This window comes from Mesoplodon densirostris, chromosome 2, assembly GCF_025265405.1.
Source record: "Mesoplodon densirostris isolate mMesDen1 chromosome 2, mMesDen1 primary haplotype, whole genome shotgun sequence".
NCBI lineage: Eukaryota > Metazoa > Chordata > Mammalia > Artiodactyla > Ziphiidae > Mesoplodon > Mesoplodon densirostris.
The window spans coordinates 99,151,061-99,163,432 of NC_082662.1; the positions used below are offsets into that span (position 1 = coordinate 99,151,061).

Here is a 12,372-nt window from a genome sequence, read left to right on the forward strand (position 1 = left end):
TTAATGGCTGCAAAAAGTTTGATTGTGTGATGGTACCATAAATTATGTAAACAGTTTCTTGTTGATAGACAGCTAAATAGTTTCCATTTTTAAATTACAAATACTGCTGAAGGAGAATCTTTAGATGAATGTCTTTAAACAAACACATATGCAAAATGAGTGTGTGCTTCCATAATTTTGACAGATGTGGCCTAATGGGCAATGGGATGCACCTTTGTAATTTTGAAAAATATAGTCTAATTATCTTCCACAGAGATTGTACAATTTAACTCTTCTCCCACTAGCAACACGTGTGTTATCAACCTTCTTTTACTAAAAACAAAAAATTTGCCAACATACTAGGTAAAATACATATCTCATTTTTCAGTGTGCCTTTCTTCTATTATGAATGAAACTAAACATCTTTTTATATATGTAGGAGCCACTTGTATTTTATTTTCCATGAACTTTCTATTCACATCATTTTCTCTTTTTCTTACTGATTTTTAGGCACTCTTTATATATTAAAAAAATACCACCTCCACTTTTTAAACAGTCACTCCACAGATATCCCTCAACACCCACTATATGGCAGGACTGTTCTAGGCTCTGTTCTAGGGAATACAGAGTTCATCTGTCTAGTTTGGAGCAGACAACAAGTAAATAAACATGAATGTGAATTGAGTGCCAGATGTGGGAAGTGATATGGAGAACAATAAAGCAGAAGGAGGTAAAGGGAGTACCAGTCATTATATCAGACTTAGAAAGGTCTTCCCCACTCCACATTGTGACAATTTTTTTCCCATGCTTTCTTTTAGTACTTTTACCTTTCATTAAAAAAAAAAATTAGACTTTTAAAAGGACAAACTTCTGACTTTGATGATCCTATTGTATGTTTACTTTCCTAGTTCATCAGTTTCTACCTTGTCTTTATCATTTACTTTCTTCGGGTCTATTTTCCTAAGTTCTTGAGATGGTTGGTTGATTCATTGATTTTCACTCTTTCTTCTTTTCTAATATATCTATTTAAGGCTGTAAATACCCCTCTAAGTACTGCTTTTGATGCCGCCTATGGATTATTTTTTTCTTTCATTTATTATCTCAATACATCTACAATGTATGTGGGTATAAGCAGTAAGGCAGGGATTCAAACTTACTTTTTTTCAGATGGCCAAACCAATAGTGTCTATTAAAAATCCATCTTCCCCCCTACTCATTTGAAATGTAATCTTTATTATATTTTAAATGACTGAATCTAGGTTTATTTCTGGACTATGTTCTGCTTCATGTATTTCTCATAACTAGGACTACATTAATTTAAACACGGTAGCTTTATACTATGTTTTACCACCTGGTAAATTCCCACACCACATCCATTCTCTCCTTTAATTTCCCTGGATATTTTTGCTGGTTTCTTTTTTCAGATGAAGCTTAGTATCAGCTTGCTTAGTTAAAAAGAAAAATAAAACCACTTTGTTATTTTCATGGAGGTCATTTTAAAACATAGATTAATTTAGAGAGAATTAACATGTTCATTATGTTTTGTCTTCCAATCTAAGAACATGTTTCTTTTCTTATGGTCAAATGTCCTTTTGGAGCTCTCAGTGGCATTCAGGAGCTTTCTACACATCTTTTAAAGTTTATTTCTAAGTATTTTTCTTTTTTGTTGTTGCTATTGCAAATGAAGCACTTCTTACGTTTTCTTACTGGTTGTTGTAGATCTGAAGGCTATAGATATCCTACATGTTAATTTTGCAAACAATCACTTACTGAATTATATTGTTTAAGATTTTTAGTTCTGAGTTATTTTTTAAATGAAGTTTTCAGCTTTTAAGGAAAGAAAGCACATTATATTTTAAAACTTCCAGGGTAAACGGCTATTTAATCATTCAATGAGTTAATAGGTGTAAGATGCTTAGAGTAGCATTGGGCACATCTTAAGAGCTAATAGCAACAGTGGGAATATGCCTTGAGTTTTCACAGGGTTTTATCTCATTTAATTCTTACAAGGACCCCATGAGGTTAGAGAACACATTATTTCTATTTTCCAGATAAAGAATCTGAAGGTCAGAAATATTAAGCAATTTGTCAAAGGTCACCTGGCAAGGCAGTGTTGGATTGGCACCTGAGTTTATCTGACTGTATACATAACACTGTCTCAGAGAAAGAGAACAAGGCAAGTCCTTTTGTCACGTGAAGGGTCTGTTAGAATCGCTCATCCCACAGGTCGGTTTTGATTTGTGTTTTGGACGTTTACGAAGGGGTGTGTTTAGTCAGGGCACCCACCATGCTTGATAAGGGCCCTATGGAGTCAGATGCCCCGGGGCCAGCATCCTAGGCCCCTGAGTCCCAATAAGCAGAAGGTCGGGCTGCCTTTGGAGTTGGACAGTGGGGCCTGGTCTGCCTTTGCATGGCGCCTCTTGTTCCTGTGAAGAGCTGTCCATTCCTCTCCTCCAGCACAGCACATGACCACCTCGCGATGCTGATGCCGGGGGGCGGGGGGACGTGAGGAACCAAGTGGTTCACAGGCTCACCTGAGTCACACGTGGGGAAGATCAGGTGGAGGTGCAGGAAGAAATCTGGAGGTCCCCTCGGTCCTCCTGGGCCTCTGACCTCTCACTGCTTCTCTCTCTCCTCATATTTCCCCAACCCTGCTCACCTCTGGGGTTCTCTCAGGCCCGGAAGTGAGGCTTCCACTTTACAGCCTGGGGAGTTAAGGTCAAGAACGAAGAGACTCTCAGAGCTGCTGTGAGGTGGGACCTGGGAATAGAAATTGCAGTCTCCTTTCAGGGAGCAGTGATGCTTCTGAAGGGCTCTGGGGTTGCCACCTCCCATTTAAGTCTAGATAGGAAGTCATCCCTATAATGTCACTATCATGCTGTAAAACTTTCAGTGGCTCCCTATTACCTTCTGAAGTAAGTAGAGGCTTTTTTATCCTGGCATGTCAGGCCTCCACATTAGCAAATCCAACTTGCCTTCTGGCTTTATTTCTCACTTGTCCCCTAAGCCCACAGCTTCTAAATGTCCTGGCTGGATCCAGACCTAGGTCTGTGAGGCTGGGGACATGGTAAATTCCTTCACAAGCTGAGGAGGAATGGTTTTTCTCTATTCCTTTAGAGTGGTCCTCTAGCTCCAGAGAGGAAGCTAGATAGACTGGTTATATCCATCCTTTCATCTGAAAATGATAATTCTGTTAGTGCAGCTCAAACTTAACATAAGCTGCTTTAGCAGCATTTCACATGGCTGCTTCATATCTATAGCTTAAAATAAAACTCCAGTTATTTTTCATATAAACTCTGATGGAACTGAGAAGGATGGATTTTGAGAAGAAACATGAAACAGAAATGTAAAAGGGAATGAAATCATCTGTGCTGTTTCTACAAAGATTCTTACATGAATCATATATATATATTGCACATGCCCAAGCAGAGACAGAGAGGGTTGGGGGCGGGGGAAGAGATAGAGTCCTGTTCCCTTTTCCAAACAACATAATACTCAGAGCAAAAACTGAACTCAACACAAACCCCTAGGTGCTAACAAAGTCCCTTTTTCACTGCTTCAGGAAACATTTGCTTCCTCTTACGGACATAAGATGAATTTCATAGTTGTCTTCTCCCATCTGGGGCTGCTTTGGTGCTTTCATTAGGCTCTGGCCTAGGCAGAGGAAAGTTGTTTAGCTCCTAACACCTTCCAAGTTGTCCTTGACTGGCTGTATAAAACCTGCCTCTGAATTCAGCCACGAGCTACTGAGTTTAGTACAGTGCCCGACATGGACTAGCTCTCCCCACATATGATGTCATTGGATTGGAAGACCAGATCACTGCCTGTACACAGAAGCAGGTGTGCTCAGAGCTATATGAAGGGCTGACGTCCTCTAAGGTTGGCACCAGGGGAGGCAGGAGAGGAGGGACAGCTGCCTGCATGTCCTGACTTTGCCCAGGGAAATCCTTTCCCCATTCAGGTTCTCACTGCTCCCTCAACACATGACTCGTTTGGACAGGTGACCTCCTGGATGGCCTGGTTTGCAAGGCAGAGCTCCAGGCACTGTTGCATCTGCATGGGACCCCAGGACAAAGGGATCTGGCTTGAAGCCCCCCTTCCAAGCCCCTGGCCCAGCTCCTCGCTGTGTAACTTCACACCATCATCACCATCATCATCATCAACAATATGGCAGCAGGTACATGTACTGAGTCCTCCTATGATCCAGGCTGCTCTTAGAACCATGTTACCTGGGAAAAAAATCTCATTTAACACTCAATATCCCATGAAGGGGTACTATTATTCTCCCTATTTCACAGATGAGGAGGCTTGGCCCTGAGAGTCCCCAAGCTGGTCATAATGGGGTGAACTATGAATGCTGGCACCTTGACTGCAGGGACCAAGTTTTTTTCTTCTGTGATAGACGTTGTCATCTCACCTCTTGACTCCTCCTCTCTGTCTTCTTTCTTGACCCTTCTTGCTTCTCCTGCCCCTTAGAAGTGAGCACTGCCCTGCATCCCCAAAATTCTATCTTCTTGACCACCTTCTATGTACTTCCTCTGCCATCTTTTCCTCCGCTTAATGACCCATTTTATGACTCCCCAGTCTGCATCTCTACCCTCTTGCCTGGACTTTATGCCCATATTTCTAACCACACTTTATTTTTTCAGCAAATTTTTATGGAGTGTCTGCTCTGTGTTGAAGTTGGTCTCTGCCCCATGAAGCTTACACCCCCGCCAAGGAGACCATCACTCAGCCCCCAGTCACACCACTAAGTCCTCAGTTACAATCATGATGAGGGCCACAAAGGAGAAGCCATGTCTACCTGGGAAGTGGACTGAATTCTTCTCCAGGTCAGGGGAGGCATGAAGAAGTAGGATTTGAGGTGAACTCTGTGGGGGAGTGGATGGGGAACAGGGGAAGAGGAGTGGGACGTAGCAGCTTGGGGCGGAGAAGGCACAGGGACTGAAGGCTGAGTCAGGAAGGAGTGGGTGAGCAGGAGAGCTGAGAAGGTCGTGTAGGTAGTGGGCTGCAGGGAAGGCTGAGGGGAGAGGGGTGTGAAATGAGGCTGGAGATGACGAGGGGCCTTGAAGGACATGTTAAAGATGTGGGCAAAAGTCTGCAAGCTGGAGAAGGGTGTGAGCATATCTGTGCTTCTAAAAGACCACGCTCGGGCCTCCCTGGTGGCGCAAGTGGTTGAGAGTCCGCCTGCCGATGCAGGGGATACGGGTTCGTGCCCCGGTCTGGGAGGATCCCATATGCCGCGGAGCGGCTGGGCCCGTGAGCCATGGCCGCTGGGCCTGCGCGTCCGGAGCCTGCGCGTCCGGAGCCTGTGCTCCACAACGGGGGAGGCCACAACAGTGAGAGGCCCGCATACCGCAAAAAAAAAAAAAAAAAACAAAAACAAAAACAAAAAAAAGATCACGCTCGCTGCTACGTGGAGAAAAGGTGACGGGACTGAAGTCTCAGTCAGGAGGCGATTGTGAGAGTTCACGCGGGTGGTGATTATTGCCTAGACTAGGGTTGTGGCAGCAGAATTAAACAGAACTGGCCAGATTCTAGAGGTACTTAGGAGATAAAATCTCCAGGATTTAGTGATAGATTTTGTGAGGGAGTAAGAAAGGGTTAGGGTTAGAAAGAGCAGGGTGGGTGTTCGAGGACCGTGGAGAGGGTTGGAGTGAACTTCATCAGAGTAGGGAAGTAAGTCGACCAGGGAGTCATAGGAAGGTCATCAGGCAGCAGGAGCAGCCCACCTGAGGTTGGAAACCATGAAGTCAGAGGGAGACCCATGTACCCCCATAGTGTGTTTTTCTCTAGAGAACTTGGTCTAGAGAAACCAAGTATTGAGTTCACTCAAGGTTGGGGTTTTACTGGGTAGACATGATACAAAGGCAGAGAGGCAAGGACACCTGCTTATGTCTTGATATCCCCGGATGCTTCATTCTCAATATGCCTCAAATCCATTATCTCATTACTTTCTTCCCCAATGCTCCCCAAATCTGCTCCTCTTTCTAGATTCCTTACTTTGGTTAACAACAATACAATTACCCAATAATATCAGTAATAACAGTAATTTATTAAGCAGGTGATATCAGATGTGATACCAGATGTTTTAAAAGAATCAACTCCTCTGATCACCATAATAACTTTACGGAGTATGTGTTACCCATTTTACAGATGTGGAAACTGAGGCTCAGAGAGGTTACATAACTTCCTCAAGGTTTCTAGTAAATGGCAATCAGGATGAAAAGTTAGGTCTGTATGAATCCAAAGTCCTTCCCCTTTCTCCTCACTGCACCACCTTCAAGTTCCCCGCCTTATAACCACCTATCTTGGATTCTTTCCTTTTTCTCCCTCCTACACAGGGTCAGTCATCACGTTCCGTTTGGTTTACGTCCATCAAGCCTCCTGTATCACTTGCTACTGCCTGCCATGCCCCTCCACCCCACTCTGCATCGCTGGCTAGATCCACCAGAGTGGAAGCTCCACAAGGGCAGGGATCATTATCTGTCTTGTTTTCTGCCGTATCCTCAGGGCCTAAAACAGTGTAGGCAAACACTAGGCTAACACTAAGTAGTGGTTGAGTCAAGAGATAAATGTCTATCAGAAGATAATTCTCCATGGGTGACTCAAGTTTCCACGTCTCATGGGTAGAAGCACTGATGGCTTTTTGTTCCAGACTATCTTTTTGAGGAGGTTTGCATGGCAAACAGCCTTGAAAGACAGAGATAGTGTCTCCCCCATTGGAGGCCAGGTATATTTGCCATCCAGTATAATAATGTCTCCCTCAGGAGCAAAGGTTGGCAGGTTTGCTTGCATTATAAAAAGACTGGGGTTTCCTAAGCTTGGAGCTCCTCAGCATGTGCAGTATCACCTGGGCCCAGCCACACATCCCTCCCATGGGACTTGGGGGTTAGAGAAACTGATCTGAATGCTAAGCTCATGCTACCTGCTGTGCTATGAGTACGGAAGTCCTTTGTCTCTGGCCCAGGAGTCCTTTGTCTCTGGCCCAGGAGTGAGATGCAAGGGTAAAATCTCAGGGCCTTCAGAATTCATGACAATGGTCCTACTGCCTTTCAGTAGAGCAACTGATACAGCCTCCACCTCCCATCCCTCCCAGACACCTGCCTCTAATGCCAAGGTCCCCTTAGTGTCCTCTAGTGCCGAGATAATCCATCCAGACTCCCCACACAGCCCTCCCAGGCCCTGAGGGATGGCTCCTACCTCCCTAACTGCACCTCCGCTCAGCCCACCCCTGCTCCAGCTCAGGCAGTCATCCCAGCTGCACACCTTCTCCACTCTCTTGCACCTTTGCCCTTATCATGCTGTTCCCTCCACAAGGGTCATCCTTCACCCTTTCCATTGAAATCCTGTCCACCCTTTGCGGCCAGGATCCTGTCTCACCTCCTCCATAAGGCCTGCCCAGAGCTCAGTCACTCTCCAAGCTTCACTCACTTTACTCATCTTGTAGGGTCCTCCCATCCTTCTGTCTTGAATTGTGGCCTCCTGGGTAAATCCCACTCTGCCTCTCCCCGAGGTTCCATGCCTTCATCTCCCAGAGCGGTGATCTTCGCAACTCCTGCAGCCCCTGGCATATAGTAGGAGCTCAATAGATGGGCGATGTATTGAGGAGTTGAACGGCACAGGGAAGGGTCTTGCAGAATGGTAGGAGGGAAGGACAGTGGAGTGGAAAAGTGTGGAGAAGAGAGTGAACAAAGGCATTGAGGTGGAAGTGGCTAGGGCAGGGGAATAACCACTTTGTCGGGGGTTGAGTTCATACCAGGAGGCCGAAAGAGATGCGCCTGGAAAGATGAAGGAAGTGAGGCCCAGGGCTCAGGAGGGCTTCGGCTATGGGGCTCCCATTCCTCTTTGAGGTTAGAACCTGGTAATGCTCCAGAATCTGGGTCCCTTGGTCAGGGGCCTCCAGAGGCTGCTCCCGGGGCAGCCCCCTGCCTCTCCCCGCCCACCCGCCTCTGTCTGCGTCGTCCATCAGAGCCTCGCTCACGGCCCCAGAGCCTCGCATTGACGCGGGCCCGTGCGTGAGTCAAGCCTGCGTCACGGCGCCCCGCCGCCAGGGTGGCCTTTCGCAAAGCGAGGTAACAGTGCGCGCTGCGCTCCGCCCCGCTCCGTTCCGCTCCGCAGAGCCGGCGCGGCCAGGGCGCAGGGAGGGTGGCCCTCGGTCCCGGTGCCTGCAGCCTCACGCACTACCTCCGCCGCGGGACCTGGGTTCCCGGACCGCTCCCCCGAGGCCCGAGCGCGCCGCGGGCGGGAGACGGGCAGGGACAAGCGGCGAGGAGAGGGAGAGAGGAGCGAGCAGAGTCTCGTGCGCCGGCGCGCGGCCCCGGGTCCCCTCCCAGCCCTGGCCGGGGCCCATCGCCGCCACACTCAGACTGCCCGTCGTGGGAGGGGCTGTGCGCCCGCGACCCGTCGGGGACCGCAGCTGCTCGGTCGGAGTGCAGCGGCCGAGACCGCGCGACGGCCACGCGGGACAGGTGAGTCGCCGGCCGCGCCCCGTCTGGCTTTATGGGACCAGCCACCGCAACTTCAGTTATTCCGGCCCCGCCCCAGCCAGGGAGGCCTAAGGACCGAGGTGCGAGGCGGCGCTGCCGGGGTATCGACCCAGCCTTGCGAGGGCCCCGGGCTCCTCCCGCCACTCCAGCCGCCGTTACCTGGCGACGGAGCCCCGGGGCCCGCGCTTCTCGGGCGCTCCGGGGGTGCCCTGCGCTGCGCTCACGGTTGGACACCGGACTCCCGTTTCCGGGGCTAAGAGGGCCCAAGAACTCCGGAGGTAATCGGGCAGAGCTGCAGAGGCAAGCGCCCGCGGAGGACCGGGGAGGAGGCCCGGCCAGAATCGCCACCTGGAGCTGCGCGCCCAGGGCGCAGTTCCCTCGGGGAGGCTCCTGCGCGGCAGGAGACCCCAGCCCCAGCCTCTTGGCTTCAGGCCTGTGACCTTGACAGTAACATTGGCAAGAGAAGCAGAGCGCTCACGCGCGAGATGAATATTTAATTCCCAGTCTTGGGGCTGGTCCTCGCTGAATTCGGAGCTAGCGGGGAGCCCATCCTCCCTCGAGGAAAGCGCATCTGGGAACCGAATGGCGGAGATGGGGGGCGTGCGCGGGGTGCAGGTCTGGAGGGGGCACCGCCTCGGGAGAGAGGCCTCTGCCACGTTTATACCTGTGCGCACCGTGCTCTCTAGCGATGCTAGTGTGTCTAGCGCACAGTGCTCTGGGGAGGGCCGCTCCCGCAGGGGCGCGGTCTCCTGCTCTATCCTTTTAAAGCTCAAACAGCCCTGTCAGGGCTGCAAGTGTTCAGAAATCCGGAGGCCACTCACCTTACAGGACCCGGTCGCTGTGACGCGGAGTTAAAAAAAATTTGTTCCCACCCCTCTTTCGTTCTTTGAGAAAAAATTTAACGGACCCTTTGGATTAGGAAATTTCTAACCAGAGCTACCTTTGGGGCAATTCTGCTGTGAGTATGAGGCAGGTGGGGTTGGGTTGGGGAGAGAAGTCAGGGGTGTAGAGAAGGAAGATTCTTTTGAGGGCACTGCCCCTGCCTGTTAACAGGAACTTTCAGGAACTAAGAAAATCCTGTAATGGCTCGCCCCAAAATTCAACCAAAACTTTAGTTATGCTGTGCTGGACCTACCGACTGATGTCTGAAGAACAAGGCCAGAGTGTGTTGTGTGGAGGTTAACAGAGGGCTTCTTCTGTCTCATGTTGTGCTTGCATTATCCCATGGTCTGGTGAGGTGGACCCATCACCTGGGCAGGAAGAGCTTTGAGGTCACACCTGCTTGTCCTTGGCCGTGGCCCATCCATGGGACCATGAGAAGCTCAGCTCCTCTGCTGGCTTTTTGTCTAATAGAGCAGCTGTGGCTAAGTAGGTGGTGAATTTCAGCAAATCCCTGCATCTCAGCCTGGAGGGTGACTCAGTGTAGAAGGCAAATCGTGCCCACCAGCTCTGATTGGAGTGAGTGTGTTTGGCCTGAGTCACACACAGAGTCATGTGTCAGCAGCTGTTTGTGAGTTGAATGGAGTTTACCAGGACTTGTGAGTGGCAGTGACCCAAGCTCTCAGTGTTTTGGAGTCACTGACCAAAGGTGAGCAAGTCTCTAGAATGAACTAAGCAGAGCTCAGGCTGCCTGGCTGCTGGGCAAGGGTCCTGGAGCTCTGACCCCATGGGGAAAGTGAGCAGGGCCGGGTTGGGGGGGTGCTGGAGGAGAGGCTTGGCGGGGGGGCCCTGTAATTTCAGTGAGAACTTGGCCCAGTGCTCTGCCATGTGCCAGCATGGGGTGACCTTGGGCAAGTCCCTTTACCTCCCGAGCCTTGGTTTCCTCAGCTGTGAAGCAGGGATGCCAGTGGTACCTTTTCTTTTCTTCTTTTTTTTTTTTTTTTTTGCGGTACGTGGGCCTCTCACTGTTGTGGCCTCTCCTGTTGCGGAGCACAGGCTCCGGACGCGCAGGCTCAGCGGCCACGGCTCACGGGTCCAGCCGCTCCGCGGCATGTGGGATCTTCCCGGACCAGGGCACGAACCCGTGTCCCCTGCATCGGCAGGCGGACTCTCAACCACTGCACCACCAGGGAAGCCCCACAGTGGCACCTTTTCTGCAGGCTTATTTTTGAAACCAGTGCTAGACATGTAGCAGATGCTCGTTAAATGTTAGTTCCCCACCCCTTTCCTTATGGGCCTTAATCAGAAGTGATTCTTTCTCTTCCTGTCCTTGTTTCTTGGTGTGAGAGGGGACGTGGAGACAAATGAAAGTGGCAGGGCTTTCCATGTGGTTAAGAAGGACGCATAACTCAGCTTCAAACTGACCTATTTCCAACCCTCAGGTCTCCCCTGGGGGACCCTGAATGGGGAAGCCTGAGTAAGAGCAGTGCTGTGGTGGGTGGAGTGGAAGGTGGCGGGTGAGAGGGGCTGTGCTGGGTCTGCTGGGTGCCCTTGGTTGCCTGCAGTTGCTTCAGGGTGAGACTCTAGCACAGACTTTGACTCCGGAGTATTGTTCATGGCTGTGGCCTACACCCAAGTTGCAGCACTCGCTAAACTTCAGGGGTCCCTGCTCTTTGATCAGGTCTTGCCATCCCCCTCCGCACCTGTCCTGTCCATAATGGAGTTGGGAGCTGCAGAAGAACAGTCCAGGAGAGGCTAAGCTGGCCTTCTTGGAGAGGAAAGGAGTATATCTCCTGCCTTTCCTGAAAGATCCTGGGCCACTGGCTCCCTCCTGTAATATGTCTAGACCTGGTGCTGAGCTAAGATGTGTGCACCTTAAGAGCAAAGGAAATATGGGGATCCCCAGGGCAGCAAGAAAGAAGCCATGCTGACCCAGGGGACTCCAGTCTGCTTCTGGAAATGTGCATGTGTTTGTGTGTGGGGGGGGTGATACGTGAACCCTGGAATCACTGCCCTCCCAATTGGATCTGGGAGCAAATTCCAAGGATGATAAATACAGAGATGGGAGGATTCCTAAGAAGCAAGTTCCTTCTGCCTGTGCAGCATCCCTTCCCTGTGCTCCTTCCTGTCCAGGTTTGCTGCAGCAGGACAATTCATCATTAATCCCTTCAAAGCTGCTAAGGTAAGCAGCAGAACAGTTTAAAAGGAAGATGGATTTCGTTTTTATTTGTGTTTTCCTGAAAACCAGGTCTGAGTTATTGCTTCCTCTCGGGCTGGGCTGCAAGAAGTCCTCACAACAAAATATATGGAGCACCAGAATGGAAAAACTGTTAGCCCGTACAAAGTCCTTTTATAGCAGCCCTCTCCTGACTGATATCCCAGGCTTCCAGAGGTCAGAAGCACAGTACCGCAGGTAGATCTGTATTAGTGCACTGCCCTGAACGCAGGTGGGATGGTGATCTGTGGGGATATACCTACTTGGCCTGCTTTTAGGAGGGCCAGGTGCTGGGTTCCAGCAGCTCACTCGGTGCTTGGCACACACTAATAATATCCAGGTTTTTATTGAGGCTTGTGCTAAGTGCTTTATTCATACACTATCTGGTTTAACCTTCGTTACAGTCCCAGGAGGCATATTATTGCTCTCAGCAGTTTACAGATGTGGGACTTGAGGTTCAGAGAGGTTAAATAATTTGCTCAAGGTCACACAGTAGTGAATGGCAACCTGAGAATTTGAACTCAGGTCTGTCAGATTCCAGACTTCATGCTCTTGATGTCTATGTGATGTGTCTCTGTAATAAGTTCTTAATAAATGTTGCTGACAACCTAGGCATTTACCCAAATGAGCTTGTCTAAGCCTGTGAGTTTGGTTCTTTAAGCTGGTGCCCTGAGAAGGGGGTATGAGCCTCTACTAATGGGAAATTGGTAGAGAATGAACATTTCTCAGTTTCTAAGTTTTGGGGAATACAGTATGTGGTTCCAGGTAGATTGGAATCCAGAAGAACATCCCAGGCTCCATCTTGGTGCT

At 49.5% G+C, this 12,372-nt stretch overlaps 1 protein-coding gene across 3 annotated transcripts in view; it reads left to right on the top strand.

Moving 5' to 3' along the window:
- The first annotated feature begins 8,075 nt into the window (after positions 1 to 8,075).
- Positions 8,076 to 12,372, top strand: part of SLC6A17 (solute carrier family 6 member 17) — a 54,539-nt gene continuing 50,242 nt past the window's right edge. For all 3 annotated transcript variants that reach the window (XM_060090233.1, XM_060090235.1, XM_060090234.1), the window contains exon 1: positions 8,076 to 8,450. The gene's annotated coding sequence lies outside the window, so the exon portion shown is untranslated. The remainder of the gene's footprint in view (positions 8,451 to 12,372) is intronic.